Here is a 17,475-nt window from a genome sequence, read left to right on the forward strand (position 1 = left end):
TGCAGGGCTGCTTGACATCTCATTCAAGTGGTCTTGTGCACCTACTGAGCGCATCGATATATGTGCGTGTGGGTCATACCCTTTATTATCTCTCACATTATCGTATGCGTCAGCGCACAAGATCACCGAATTCTTCACATGTGATATTTTATGGCGGCTGGGAAATATTTAATTTTAGAACATTTATTTTTTATTGCTACATTTTCCCAGCGCCTCAATCGCACTCGAAAGTATGTACAAAGTATTTTGTACATCTGGTGTGAAGGGGGAATACATCGGTCCACTCCTTCTGGTACCTCCCCACAAAATATTGTAATTTTGAGTACCCATTAAGCTCATAAAACACCAAATTAACATCCGATTCCATTTAAACTTGGCACATCTGTCGAAATATTTATATCATATTTTTGGGTCCGATAGGAAATGGGCAATATTGGCCCATTCCTTCGGGATCTGCTCCATAGAGGATCAAACGTTTGAATAATCTTAACACTAGTCAAAATATATTTAGATAATCGAACAAAGGCTGAGGGTATATATCTGGCGGCAATACCGACTGATACTTTTTAACTTGTTTTAATTGTCATTTTATTGATAAAAAAAAGTCTCAATAAATTATAACTTAACTTAGGTCCGATTTCACATGTTTAAAATTACTTCTCATTTTTTATATTTTAAAATTTTATAGCTATACTGCGTTGACTATATACTATAAATACACTTATATTATATATACGGAGTGAGATGGAAAAACTGCAACCAACTTCAGACTGCTGTCATTTCTAAGCCACTCGTCCCACAGCTGTTAAAATTATTCCTGTGACAGATCATTATATTGTTTACAAGCGTACAAAAGCATTTAGGTGAGAATTTTCCAGAAAAAAAGTTATCCGAGATGGAATTGTAGCGTGATAGAGTGGTTTCTTTATATTTGGCTGGACCACACCACAAGTGGCTATCGTTAGAGCACTCCAGCATTTAAATGTGAATAAATCTTTTGTGTCTCGTACCATCGCTCGTTACTGTTGTACTGGTAACGTAGCCCTACGTCAAGGATGTAGACAGAAGAAAACAGTAACATCAGCAGAAATAGTTCGAAAAGTAAAGAAGCGACTTGATCGAAACCCGCGTAGCAGTGGCCGAAAAATGGCTCGTGAGCTGAACATATCGTAATATTCCATTCGGCAAATATTGAAAAATGAGCTTGGGGTAAAGCCATTGAAATTCCAAAAAGTAAGAACTTAAGAACATAAGCAGGAACTTACACTAAAGAGGTCAGTTGTAAATATGCACATTCGGTTGGCCACCATAGCTCAAGCGCCGTTCATGGTGATGCTCGTATTAATCGACCGTGGCATTAGAATAAATGCCGAATATTATCGCGAAAATATTCTGGAGGGTGTATTAAAGCCATGGGCACGCCAACATTTTGACCGCAGACCTTGGACATTCCAACAGGACTCAGCACCATCGCACTCAAACTCTCCCCCCAACAATGGTTACAAAATGAGGTTCCTCGCTTCATTTCCAGTGCACAGTGGCTACCAAAATCTCCGGATACCGATCCGTTGGACTGTTGTGTCAGGAGTATTTTGAAAAGCAAGGTGGGCACTATAAAATACAAAAGTATCGATCGCCTCAAGCAAGCGCTTCGCCGGCAATGGGCCAAAATACCGCAGAGCAACATTAGGCCAGCGTGTGACGGTTTCATTGGCCGTTTGAAGGCCATAATTCATGCCAAAGGTGGCCAATTTGAACAAATCTAAACTTATTCTAAAATTTGATGCTATTTCCGACATTTTTTGCTTTCATTCAATAAAACATTTAAAGCATTTAACATTTCAATAAAGCATTTAACTTTGTTGCATTTTTTATTTCACCCTATAACATAACATTACATAAATAGGTGATCTGAATTCCTTGTTACAATGTGCATAGTTAGAACAGAACTGGGGAATAATTTCGCATTTTATGAAAGTGAATGACTAAACTGTGCAACAAAATTCAACTTTTTATAATAACAGGATAAACAGTAGATTATGAAGTCGAGTTGAAAATAAAATAAGTGTATCGGCATTTTGAAAGTTAACTTCGCAAAGTAATCTGTATAGAGATGACAATTTCCCCCGTCTCCAACATTTGTTGATATTTTCAGATTAAAATTCTTTGGAATCTTTGAATTATTAACGGTAATAATATATGAATTATTGTGGTCTCTAAATTTAACCCTTAAGCGATTTCCAATTTTTTTGCTGTTTCTTTGAAATATGATAAACATTCCCATTAAACGGGATCATTGAGAGTCCAAATGTCATACAATTTTTTTGTGATAAAATTCTACTATAGTTCCCAGAATAAATTACTTTATAGTACGTTTATATATATGAGGGTTAACCCACTGGATTTGGATTTAAATTGTCATATCCATTACTTTTACTTCAAATAAATCCTCTCAAAGAAGTTTAACCCTACAAGAAGTTCTAACGTAAACATGGCATCAGATTTCCTAAACTCCAGAAATTCATAAATATTAAATACACGTTTTAGGGTTAAAGCAGAATTCTTCTACAAAGCATCAGTTAGAAGGATGGAGTCAAAGAAAAAAATATCCTTTATCAAATTTCACGTAGTCTACAACTCTATTTCAAAACAAGTAAAGAATCGGCCGTTGTTGCTAGGGTAATCAAAACACCGAATATCGGTTTGTACCATTATGTGGAAACCGTAAAACCCATTATGAACAACAAATACTGAATTTTAAGCAAACCCGAAAAAGTGTCAAAAATCATAAAGATACCGAATATCGGGAGGCACCGTTATGTTGAGTCTACAGGAAAACGTATTACTATGCATACAATGTTCTTAATACCAAATTAGCAAGAATTCCGTGAAAAAAGTTGCTGAAATCATCAAAATACTGAATATCGGGAGGTGCTGTTATGGGGGGCCATTGTAAAACGTGGACCTATGCAGGTAATATTCCACTAATGTGGGTAAAATCATAAAATACCGAATATTGGAAGGTACTGTTATATGGAAACTATAAGAAAACGTGGACCGTTGTAACTCATTTTTAATACCTGCCTAGGTACAATGCAAACCAATGTGACAAATAATGTAATATCAGAGATGGTGGTACCTATTGCGAATACAAAATATCAAGTTAAAAAAAAAAATAAAAAATTTAATGTATCTGTCAAATCAAATTTTGCGGGCATATTTATAGGATGTATGTCATCTCTCGTATGATTTCGACAAGATTTTACATAGATACTTCGGGAGTATATGCATTATCGTACGCCGAATATAATTATTTAACTATGAACTTAACTAAAATATTTGTGAATGTTATAAGTACATCAGATCCGATTTCCCCTAAATGATGAAGACTTATTTCCAGAATTATTGCAACTCTTTGTGCTGGAAAAAAACAACATTTTTTCACGAAAGCTAGCTATATAGAAAGTTATTCTATGGAAATTATCGAAATCAAATACGTATTCATCCTGACTACTTCTTTGCGTAACAGACACAAGCCTAAAGACGCATAGCACATACCACAATATGGCGAAGAGTATAACATTACAAATACCCTGCTTTGTAATAAACGGTCAACGTGTTTCGCATTCGTTATACATATTAAATTGCGCCATCTGTTTTCATTTCTACAAACTGCAATTTAGTACTGCATGAACTGCACTATCTGCATAGAACAATTTGAATGGCATTACCGCAGTTGAATTCTAATACAGCGCCATCTACATGTCACACATAACGGTATAGGCTCCTTTCAAAGACATATAATATAATAAGATGGGACATTAAATTGTTACAATTGAAAAATAGATGTCGTTGGTATATAACATTATGTTATGTCACGATATCATGACATAACATAGTGTTAATTTTTGAGTGAATTTACTTTTTTACTCTCTGAAATGCACTGGAATTTTGAAAAAAGGAGCTTTTTGACCGAGAAGTCAATTTCGTCTTCTCTCTCAATAGAAAATGGTTTGTTTTGACAGGAAAAAATTAAAAACATAAAAACAACAAATGCGTATGACATTGGGACACATTCTGAACGATTCCTCCATAAATCGGGCAAAGTTTGCAAAAGAAGAAACAAAATATTACTCAGCAATGAAGAATATCATTAAAAAAAAATATAAAAAAGTGCTATTGATTGGTTGTTGGTGAGGTGAACTTTTGACAGTTAGGGCAAACAAGGCATCAATTCGCATCGTGGATAATTTTCATAAGAAAAATGTATTAACTAGATGTTGGTCAGTATGTTTCACATGTAGAACATAGTTTTTGAATCTTTAGGATTGGTATCCATAGAAAATTCACAAATTATGCATAATTTTGTCAACTAATTATGCATATAATAACAATACTTAAAACTGGAGGGGTTTGCTTTTTATTTGTATTTTTATACCCTCCATCTTGGAGGGTACATGAAATTTGTAGCACATTGAATTTCAGAATAGAGATGTTATGCCCTCGGTCGGTGAAAGTTAGTGCATTGATAAGCATCTAAACGTATTTGAATTTTCGGGCGTCTCAATGTCACTTGCCCTTGCGGGTTAACTAATACGTTTTCTGCAAGTTATATCAGCGCTACCTAAATTACGAAATTTCATTGGAAATTTTGATTAAAATAAATAAAAAATGAAGTTTTCGGAGGTACTTTTCAACAGTTATGTTCGCTTGACATTGTGCCAATATCGGAAGACTGCACCAATTTGTGAACCTCTCTGGTCAATACCAATAGCAAAAGATTTTCCTAACCTACAGTGATTCGTACAGAGACACAGACCGACTGACATGACGAAATCGATCTTGGGGCCTTTTAACAATACTGCAGGAAAATTAACAATACTGCAGAAGTTGGACTGGTTCCCTAAGGAAATAAGTGAATCTAAATTCAAAATTCCCAAGTCCTAAAATTCGCATTTGTCATTGCCATTGCGAAAAAACTTGAATATTTATCCATAGCAGAATCAATTCTACAATTACCAATACCTCCTGGACTACCGAAAATCGTACATTTTTCTTTTTCATTAGCCGCTTTGCACATGTAGGAACTGTCCACGTCGCCTTCAAAATGATACGTCTTTGATATCTGTGTTTGACTTATTCTATCAAAGCTCATTTATTTTCAAAAAGAATGGTGACATTTTTTTAGAAAAAACATAACATAACACCCAATGTTGGGAGCCATATTTTTTCCGGAGAGAGCTTTCAAAAATGCAATTTTTTCCAGTCGATTTTAATGCCATCTATAACTAAAATTTGGGTTTTTATTGGAAAATGCATTTTGTCCTATCTTTATAGTTTTAGGTCTTCGAGACTTTCAAAGACATCTTTTTAAAAAAATGCGGAATTTGTGAGGATTTTTTTGCAGTAAAAATTCTAACTACCTTATTTCTAAATTTTGAGCCCACCAAAGAAATGTTAAAGCTTTTTAATTACAAGAATTTATTTAAACCAAATGAGACAGAAAATGCTGACGATTTGGAATTTGAAGTTTTTGACGTGGTTAGTTTCAATGATATATAAATTATTCCTAGAAATGTATTGCATCTTTGAAAAGTCTAGTCTATGAAATTAAAATGTTCTATTTATTTATTATTTTTCATTTTTATGTTTAATAAACTAGTCTATGAATTGAATTTTATGTACAAATATTTTTATACCCTCCATCAAATAGAGAGGGTATATTAAGTTTGTTATTCTTGATCAGCATAAAATTCTATGTCGATTTACCGATGTCCGGCCGTCTGTGAATATCACTCTAGCTTCCAAACTAAATGAAGTATGTTGATGAAATTTTACTCCGATGTATATAATGTCTTCAGGGCTTTTGGTATTGAAAATGGGCCATATAGGTCTACGTTTTGGTATAGCGCCCATATACGTGCCTCCCGATTTTGATGATTTAGCAACATTATTCACCGGAATTGTTTAACATTTCGCATTTGAAGTTAATAATAGGTACTACTGCCCTCGAACAAATAATTACCGATGCAGGTCCGCGTCTTCATATAACCCCCATACAACGGTACCTCATTATGTTCGGTATTTTTAATTTTAGCTGTTTTTCCGATGGAAAAAATTCCTTTAAACGGTGGAGGGTAATAAAAGTTCGGCGGGCCCGAATTTAGCTGCTTTTTGACTTGTTTATAATTAAAATACGATTTTTGGTTCTCTTCGAGAGGTAACGTTATATGGGGGCTATACCAGAACGTGGACCGATATATCTCATTTTCAATACCAACCATCCTAGACACAATACAAATTGCTCTGCTAAATTTTGGCGCTCTACGTCAAATAATGTGGGCTGTATCTCGATTTCAACAGACAGACAGACGGACATCGTTAAATCGACTTAGAATTTTATGCTGATTATGAATATATATACTTTATGGGCTCTACGACGAATATTTAAGGATGTTACAAACGGAATGACAAAGTTAATATACCCTCCTTTCCAAGGTGGAGGGTGTAAATATATGTCACGAAACCGAAATAATTCACTGTTTTTTAACTTTGCACACCTTTTTTATATAGAACTTCTGTGACTTCTGTTATGATTATTCAAATGCTTAACCCCTTATGGAGTAGGTTTAGAAGGAATGAGTCAATATTGGCCATTTCGTATCGGACCTAAATAAATATGATATAAATATTGCGACGTGCCAGGTTTGGACCATATTGGTAACTTCCTTCACTTTATATGAGATGTTAACATGTGCGTTCATGCTTCATCAAATACATATAAAAATTTTGGTATGTGCAAAATTACAAGAAAATCGAACATTTATATCCAACTTTAAGGGAAATCATATATTCTATATTTATCTCAGTTTTCTGGTTGAGAGAAATATTTAGATATAGCAAGTTGTAAAGAAACGCTGACTTGTTTTGCAAGTTATGACATACAAAAGTATTGAAAATTGTGACACATTGTGGGTGAGATATCAGAAGGGATTCGCAGATATATATCATCTGCACAACAGATATTGTATTAGCAAAAATGTTTGCGTTTGTGAAATTCGAGGAGATTTTGAATGCTTTTCTCGCTTTCTTTGAGCGTTTTGTTTTTCAAAATCTTGAACCCTATGTGGGGCAGGTAGCAAAAGAAAAATGTTGTTGAAATTCAAACAAACTTCCGAGGGCATTTAACCATTAGCTAGAGAGAGTTGAACCGTTATATGGGGGCCATACCAAAACGAAAAACAATTATGTGGAAAATGTGGCTTATATCATCGAAATGCCAAATATCGGTCGGTATCGTTATAAAGAAACCGTGGACCAATATGGACAATGTTCGATTACCGAATGTTCTAAACCGATTGAAAATGTGGTCTAAATCGTAAAAAAATGAGGAATATAAGTCGGTACCGTTATATGGGCGCTATATATAAACGGGGACCTATACAGACATTGTTCTGCTACAATAGGTAGAACCCCTTGCAAACGCTTAATACCACATTTTGAACAATTCCGTTGAAAAGTATCATATATAGGGAGCAACCGTTATATGAGGGCTAAACAAAAACGTGGACCGATACCGACACAATACAAATTATTGTGCCGAATTTTTGTACTTCAAATAATGCAGACTGTATCGTGATATCACCAAATAGGCAGATATATTTGAAAAATTGAATATATCCAATTTCAGACAATACTCAATTCTATGACGGCACATCCACAGTTGGCTAAAGGCAGCAAACGAATCGATTTTTTTGAAGCGCCTGAAACTTAATTCTTTTTAATATCTGTGTTTTGCCTTGTTTTCTTTTTTTATATGTTCGATATTTTGTGAAGTAAATGCTGCCAATTCTGAATAATACACTCGAAAGTACTGCCAAAATAAATCCATTTAGTTGCAGCACTTCTTACTCGATCCGAAACTGTTACATAGTAAGAGTTTAAATTCGGTTCGAATACTACTGTTGACTTGTTCGAACTTTCGAATCAAGTTACATAGTAACCCACCTGACCTAGCACTGATGCAAATATTAGGATTTGCACAGTTAAGCAAAATCGGATTATCCTTTCTCTTTCTGTGCAAAAAATATATATTTTTGAAAATTTCGACTTTTGTGGGAGGGGGTACCAGAACGAGTTGGCCGATATTGCCCATCTCCGAACTCAATCAAAATTACACAAAGATATTACGATGTACCGAGTTTGGACCAAAACAGAGACTCGCTTCGAGAGTTATCGTGCACACCAGCCAGCCAGGCACACAGACGAACGACATCGCAAAATCGACTCCAAATATCCTGAAACGGATTTGGTCCAAAGAAACCTAGGGTTTAAAACCGTTATTTCGACTAGGCTCATTTTGACCGTATCAAATGATATATACCTAACGTGACCATACGTCCCGCTTTGGGCGGGACAGTCCCGCTTTAAGGTTATCTGTCCCGCTGTTCCCAGCGAGAGCAAAAATATCCCGCTTTCGAAAATACTGGATATTGATATCGATGAAAAATACATGAGTTATTTTTTTCCCCGTGAACATATAATTTGTTTGCATAGTTTTTTTCAAGCAACATTAACATTAAAATTAACTCGAAAGATTTTGTAATGCTAAAGCTGGAGTTAATGTCGACGTCGTCGACGGCGTCAAATGTCAAAAAAATTGAATCGTATGAAATTTTATGAGAGCAGTTAATCTTAACGCCGTAAGAAATTCGACGCCGAAAAAGTTCAATCTGTTTCAACATTTTCGGCGTCGTCGACGGCGTTGACATTAACTCCAGCATAACAAGGGAAATCACCAAATTAAAAATGCTTATAAAAACAGAAAAAGTTTCTGTCACTCTGTCAGTACCCTAAGCATAGACGCTCTAAATTGTTCTGGTATCTTTTCATCGCGGAGTCGGAGAAGGCGAGCAAAGTCAAACAATTTATTTTCAATGTTAGTGATTGTAACATTACAATAATACCTAAACGCAAGTGTACTTTTAACATTTCTTTGCAAAATAAGTATCCATTTATAAAACAAAGAAGTGGTGAATCAGACGTTACGTGTGAAAAATGTCGTACTGATTTTAGTGTTGGACATGGTGGTGCCAGTGATATTGAGAAGCATTTAAAATCGGAAAAACACAAGCTTTCTGATCAAGCTGCCGCTTCAAGCTCGTCAATGCTTTCTTTTTTTAAAAGAACAAATTTGGCGACTTCCAAAGACTTGGATATAGCTGCAGCGGAGGGTACGTGGGCGTACCACACAGTGCAAGAAAACCACAGTTTTCGTTCGAATGACTGTGCTTCAAATCTAATACAAACATGTTTTGAGCAAAAATTTAGATGTGCCCGTACAAAATCACAAGATATAGTTGTAAATGTGCTGGCACCTATGGCGATGGACGAATTGAAAGAACACCTTCACGAAGCCCACTGCATATCTTTATTAACCGATGCTTCCAATCATGGCTCAATAAAATTATTCCCTGTTTTAGTTCGCTATTTTGTACCATACGAAGGCGTGAGAGTCAGGATTTTAGAGTTTCAAAAGCAGCCAGGCGAATCATCTGATATAATTGTGGATTATTTGAAAGAAGTATTATCTTGCAATGATTTGAATAAGAAAATTGTGGCATTTTGTGCAGACAATACAAACTGCAATTTCGGAGGAAAGAATAGAAAAGGGATAAATAATGTTTACGCGAAATTGAACCTATCCGTCGGAAGGCAGCTCATTGGGATTGGGTGTGGAGCCCATATAATTCATAATGCTATCAAAACAGCCGCAGATTGTCTCCCTGTTGACTTCGAATGCATCATTGTGAAAAATTATTCATTCTTCTACATCTACAGCATTCGGGTAGAAGTTCTAAAAGAGTTCTGTGATTCCACCGACACAGAGTATCAGAAACTGTTGGGCTACAGTAAAACAAGGTGGCTTGCTTTAATGCCGGCGCTTGAGAGAATTTTAAAAATGTTTCAGCCTTTGAAAACCTATTTTCTGAGCATAGATAAATGCCCTACTATTTTAAAAACGTTTTTCGAAAATCCCAGCTCTGAATTGTGGTTATATTTTTTGCACGCACAGACAGCGATTTTTCATCAAGCCGTGTTGAAAATCGAGGGACAAAACGTGTCCGCAATGGAGTCTACGAATGAAATTAATCGTCTCCGAGATAACTTAGAACTTAAAGAGAATTCGATTTTCCTTCCTCATTCCGTCCGCAATCTACTGGTAAAATTACAAAAAACTGACGTTGCTGTTGATGAGCAGAATGTGAAAACTGCGGCAGCGGATTTTTATAAGACAAGTAAAGAATACTTGGAACAGTGGTGCCAGTTCAATGCACAACTAGCAGTATTTGAATGGTCAAATTTGAGAAAAGTCCCTACTTGGGAAGACGTACAGAATGTGACGGATTTGCTGATCACACAAAGATTTCTTAGCAGTAGTCAAGATACGGAGGTGTTCGATGAGTTTTCGCTTATTTCCAGTTACGTCACAGTTGAAAACATCAAAAGCTGGAACGATGAGAATGTTGCTACTGAAGACCGTTGAAGCTTTCCAACGATACCCATATTGTCTATATCGGGTAAGTGGATCCGGGTCTAGTCGGGGTCTTGAACCCGGACTTTCGGGTCAAAAATCTGGGGTCCCAGGTCCGTCCCCCAAGAAAAAAATAGTTTCCCGGGATCATGGTTAAAATACCTACCACTGAAAAAATTTAAGAGTTTTTACTAAACTAGAGTTAAGCCCAACGTATCGAACATATATCTTGGCGTAACCAAAGTATCGAACTTATACAGAAAATATTTTTATTTTATTTATTTTAAGGTGATTTCACCCGCACTGTCAGTACGAATTCCAATTGTGAATTAAACGTATAAAAACGTAAGCAAACACTTTGACATTATGATCGTTTTTTTTTCGATCTCAATTTTAGTTCTTTATTGTGATCTGCACGACCAGCTTTTCTTTATTGTGATCTGCATGACCTGCATAATGGGCCTTGGGTAATGCTAACGATTAATGAAGATAATTGATCATTCACAATAATTTAGTTTGTTTCGTTTCGTTTGCGTTCCATAGTCCAGGGTTAACCTAGACAAAAAATTGTACCTAATCTAAACACAGAATTAAATTAAAACACAGAATTTTTGTTTTTGTTTGTTTTTTTATTGATCCAACATGAAATTGTGGAAGTTTTTCTTGTTTTTCGTATGTTTTGGTTGTTGTTGTTGTGTTGTTCTTCTTTATTATTATATAATATGTATTTATGTAAATTAGATGCGGTATTTGGTTGTTCTTTTTGTTTCTCATAAATTGTTGTTGTTGTTTTTTTGTTACGTTTGAGAGAAATTGTTAATATTTTTATATATAATATTATTATAATTTTTTTTTGTAGTATGCATACGTTTGATAAATTTTCATTTTTTTAAATGGGGAAATGTTCATTTTTTTGCTAATTAAATGTTGTTTTTCAATATGCAATATTTTTGTTTTTTGTTATTTATATAATGGGAATTTTCTTCAATTGGTAATATAGAATATGTATAGTATGGTATTTAATTATATTTTTCGTTTTTTTTTTCTTTTTGTAAGATAGGGTTAATGTTCTTTTCTACAAAAATGTCCTTTTGTAGTTGAAGGAAAGATCAAGGATTTTTTGTAATAGTACTTTGTTGTTGTCATGATAGTATAAAAAATGTTGTTTATGTGGGAGCGAGAGGGAATGAATGTGAATTGTGCGAAAGATTTGGTGTCTGGGGTGTACATTAAGAGGGGTCGGGTTTAATATTTATGATAATGCGTTTTTTGAGTAGTAGAAAAATGGGGGAATTTATGATTTATGTTTTATGTAAGATTTTTTACTTTTGGTTTTATTAAGACTATGAACTATGCTTTAAGAGATGCGATTTTGATTTTTTGTTCTTCTTCTTCTATACCTTCATTTCATTTTATGATTTATGTGGAAAAAATATTCTTAATATTTATGGGAATGAGTTATTTTGAATTTGTAAAGAAGACATTTCAATACATAATTTAAATCATATATGAATGTAAATATGCATGAAGCGTTTATGTTATTCAAAAAAATTAAGCTGATTTGTTTGTAATGAATGGTTATAAGATACATATAATTTAATGTGGTTGTTGCAACAGATTTGCAAGATATTTAAGGTAGATAAACTTAAGGGATAGATCATCAGCTCGTTGTAATTAAAAAAAAATCGCTTACAAAAAGGCGACTTTGTGTTTTTAGTCACAAACAAAATTTAGCTCTGAAGCTTTCAGGCCAAAATTAAATGAAGCGAAAGTCGAATTACACAACCCTATCTAAAAGCAGGGCACACACAATCAGTTTTAAACTACAAATTTAATACAGATTATCAACTGTTCAACATCTACTGCTTTTTTGCTGAATATTAAACTGTCATTAAAAACTGCTAGTGTCTTTTTATTCTTTACGTAATCTTGGATAATCCAATGCCGCTAAATGCTCACTTCTAGATTTAAAGACATGGGCAAAAAAAAAAAAACAAACAAATAACCCTATGGAACAATGAAGACGTAGGGAAAATCACAAAAATCCAATGAGGTAAAAACGAAAAACCTTTTGATTTTTTAAGCAAATTGTTGCATCATTTGTTTTATTTATTTTTCAATTTTTAGTTTCAAGGTGAATTTTCTGATATAACAATAGGTACAGCACAATAATTTCTAAGAAATTATTATTGGATGTTGTTCAATAATTCAAAAGTCGGTATGTGAAGGCGAATGGCGAGAACAACTGTGAAATAACTTCCTGTGAATTTTTCTTCAGTAAAAGTTTGTAAGCTTGATTAGCTGATTAGTAATCTGGTGTTTTGGGGCAGTAATAAACATTTTTAAAATTGAATTGGGTATTTAAATTATTTTTTTGATGATGGACATTATAGTTATAAAACTTAAAATTTTATCCCGGCTTTGAAACCTACACGCATATAATTTTGGGAAACATCAGTTTTATTGTTGTTTTTTTTACTGATTGTTGTTCTCAATGTAGAATTAGTAAGGTAAAGTCGTGCAATCATATGTTTACAAGTTGTTTTTATTAAACCTTTTAACACATCTCATTGTCTAAATGGTATATTTATAACACCATTGTATATTTCTAACTATATATCGTCTTTTTAAGCAAAAATCCAATAAAAGAGGCAGAGATTTGGAATATATTTTGACAGTTTCATTTTAAACGTTTACGAAAATTAAAAAAAAAAAAATGCCCGTTTGTTGGCGTTTTGATCAACTGTTTAATGGCAACTCCGCTAGAAATTTATTTAATTTTGTGTTTTACTGTTTTTTTCTATTTTCTCACAAAAGGGCGAAATCATTTTTGCTCTCCCTAAAGAATTTACTGACTTAATCTTTTCGGTAAAGAAAAAAGACATACCTAATATCTATACATTAGAAAATAAAGTTCTCTCAGTGCTAGTTGCTGAGTAAAGGTGAGAGTATATAAAACTCTTTTTTGACTGGCTTAAGGGCGGAAATACATAAAGGGCATATTTGGCTTGCTTCTTCGTAGACGATGAGTTTTAGGTCAACTTAGTTCGATTTTGGTCCTAGGCTCCTTTGTGTATTTCCGATGAAGCCAGCCGATGACTTAAGCCAGCCAGATAAGCGCTTTATGTATTCCCACCTTAACCTTTAACTCCTGAGGTGGTGGTAAATTTTACCCTCCCTTCACATTTTCTTGAAATTCTCTATTCTATTACAATGAATAAAAATTTTGTTTACATTAAAAAAAAACATGTTTTTTTACTTATTGTAATTTAAAACATACAAGCTTACTTTTAAAAAACACATTATTATCAAATAAAATTTTTAACAAAGTTTTTTTTCTGTAAAATTTAAAGGGGTAAAATTTACCACCACGTTATAAAATATGTCACCTCACAAGTTAAAGGTTAAGTCATCAACTGGCTTAATCGTAAATGAAAAAGGAGGTTTAGGTTGACTTAGCTCGATTTTCACCCTATGCTCCGTTGTTCTTTTAAGAAGAAGCCAGTTTTGTGTATTCTCACTTTAATCATTTGAATATTCTATCTGAAAAGCACTTCGAGAGAACTACTGAAAGGCAAAATACCAACTTATTAATTAGTTGAGTTCAAATAGGATTAAAAAACGAGTTGTTTTAATTATATGGTCATTTGTGGCGCACAAATGTTTTAGTTACACGAGGATTTGCTTAGTCCTGGGCTTTTTATCAATTCCCCAAAGAACCTCCATATAAAATTCGATTTTAAGTATGACTGTATGTTTAAATAGATTTGTAAAGAATACGTTTAAAATTATTATTTTTAGTTTTGGCAGGCTTTTTTTTATTCAGTCCCGTGGTATAATGAAATTAGGGTAACCTCATTTCAAATAACAATTCCCAGCTCTGAATTTTCTGTAATTAACTGAATAGAAAACAGGCTCCCATCACTAATTTGGGTGTATGTATTGGATTTATGAAAACAAATTTTGATAATAAAATGCTGAACATATGATTGCACGACTTCACCTTCTTCGTTCGACCATGTCCTGACCAAAGATCGTTTAAACTCCAAAAAAATTTTTCATAAGTAAGAAAATTATTGAAAATCAATGAGAATTCTTTCACCAAGAACATATCTTTAACTAATATTGCGTAAACAATCAAAATTTTTAACAGGTTTAACCATGATAATTAACCAATAACCTATTTGGTGCTTAAAAATATGCATTATTCACGATACCCTATGTTTATCCATGGTAGAATTAAAATGGTAATCTTGTACTGCCATATGTTTACCATTTTTTCAAAATTAATCTCTTGACAACATCTTATTGTTAAAATGATTGTCAAACCAGAGATGGGAAATTGCTTTCTGTACATCTAAATTTGACATGGTAAATTGAAATCGGACCACCTAGAAATAATTGTACCATGGGTTTATCCTTGTCACAATCAATAGGAAATACATTTGCTGTGGCCGATCATCTAGATGAGTTGTCAACACACCAATTGTGAATGGAATCACAGAACAAATATCTATCAAAACAAATTTTGACATTTTGACTGATTTCAATGGGGAAAATCTGCTTCATTTAACTAAAAATGCAGGTACCGTACAGAGAAAAAATAAACAATGCAAAGATTGGATCCATGGTAGTCATCTGATTTTAAAGGCGGCTCTTATAAATAGCGCATGGTTGAGGGTTCCATTAATTCCATTGCTCCATTTAATGAATAAGAAATAAGTTCAATTTATAAGGTGACCCAAATATGTTACTTCTCCTACCCACTTCCTCATTAAATATCTTGCAAATCTGTTTAGTTTAATGTATATGACGATTGTGTATGTAAAATAATGTTATAAGAAATATGTATGTATTTATTTTTATTTAACACGCTCTATTTGCCGAAAAAGTTGTTTGTTTTAAGCCAAATATTATTATTTTAACCAATTGTCTTCTAGAGACGACTATAAATTTTTTAAATATCTCCTTTTTTCGTTTTGATTTTGATTGATTTAACTATTAATTTTATATGCAATTTCTATGCTTACGATATATAATTTTCTTCTTTGTTCCAGAACGTTGTAATCATTTCAATTTTGTTTTTGTGTTTATATAATTTTGAAAAAATTTTGTAATGCGCATAAATTTTGGTTTGAATATAAATTTATTTTTTTATTTGTGTAATTTATGGAAATATGCATTTGTAATTATTTTTTCATATATATATTTTTTGGATTTCAATTTTTGTTTATTTTCAAATATCTTTGCAATGAATCTTAACAGTCTACTTGTATGTAATATAATTTTTTTTGTATGTAATATGAGTTTTTTTTTAATAAATTGTTGTTGTAATTATATATGTATATTTTTAAATGTTTTGAGTTTTTTTTTTTTGTTTGTTTAATAAGCCATACATCTATATAATAGTTCACAACACTACATTCATATATTATTTTTATTAGATTATAATTTTTTTGTGTTTGTTTTAGAAATTTATGAAATATATTTAATTTATAAAACCCATATCAAAAAATAACACAAAATTAGTTTTCGCATTAAAATTAAGTTTCTTCTTGGCTAATTAATTTAATTTATTTTAATTCTAAAAAAAGAATAACTGTAAAAAGCCTCTTTTTTCTTTGTAAGCAACTAAAACACATAACAAATATTACTAGTTTTATTTTTGGTTTTTTTGTTTCTTCTGGTGTAGATAAAAAATTGTAGTTTGATATTTTATAAATTATGCATGTTTTTAACTTTAAAGATTCTTAAGTCATAATAAATATTAATTTTTATTTTCATTTTTAGAGGTGGTTTCTCAAACTTGTTATTTTTTTCTATTTCGTTATTTTGTAATTAATTTCTATGGCTGTTATTCTGTTCTTTTCGTTTACTGTAAAAAGTAAATGCTATTTGTTTACCATATGTTTCGTTTATTATTTATGCACGGAGATTCGTTAAAAAACTCAAAAAAAAATTTTTTGTATTAAAATATTTAAAAATAAATTATAATTATCAGATAATAAAAAATAATAGTTTAAATAATTGTAAGTATTAACATTTTCATTCAGATAAAGGGTCAATTTCTGTGTCGATATGAAATTAAATGCAACAAATCGGCATTCTAAAACAGTTTTTTAATCAACTTTTGTATGAATCTCATGACGAATCACCCTAAACGATTTGCCATTAAAATGTTATCAGTTAAAAGTACCTCGAATTTGCAAAATATCCCTAATCTAAAACGCTCCGTAAATTAGTGAGGCTTAGAAAATATAATTTTTTATTAAAACATTAAAAAATCTAAAGTTTAAAAGCTTCCAAGACATGTCTTAACGCATTAACGTTAATTAATTTTATAAAATTAATTAATTAGTTGCTCTAGTTAGTTGCTCAGCACTATGAGATATCTCAATTTAAATATGAAAAAGATACAGAGACTTTTTTCAATAAAATTTATTTTTATAAATTTTATAGAGGCAATTTTATAAATTAGTTAATTAATTATTAATTTTATAAAATTAATAAACGTTAATGCGTTAAAACATTAATTAAATTATTTTATAAAATTCCCTCTATAAAATTTAAAAAAAATAAATTTTATTGAAAAAAAGCCTCTGTATCTTCTTTACATTTAAATTGAGATATCTGATAGTGCTGAGCAACTAGCACATTAAAAGGCTTCAATGTAAACGTTGTCATTTTTACTCTCCCATGTATAACTGTCAAAATTAACAGAGCATACTTTTAGGATGCATATACTTTATTCTGTTTTTAATTCGAAATTTTAAAATTTAATATCCATTATAACAGAATTCTCATTTGCTGTGAAATAAGAAGACTCTCAAACGACTAATTTTCAAAGCATACTTTGAGGAGTTAACAAAAACAGAGGGTTTAAAATAGAATTGATGACATTTTGAAAACTTGAAATGAATAGCAAGTTTTAATATTTAACT

Source organism: Musca domestica, unplaced genomic scaffold (genome assembly GCF_030504385.1).
Source record: "Musca domestica strain aabys unplaced genomic scaffold, Musca_domestica.polishedcontigs.V.1.1 31, whole genome shotgun sequence".
NCBI classification, from domain to species: Eukaryota; Metazoa; Arthropoda; class Insecta; order Diptera; family Muscidae; genus Musca; species Musca domestica.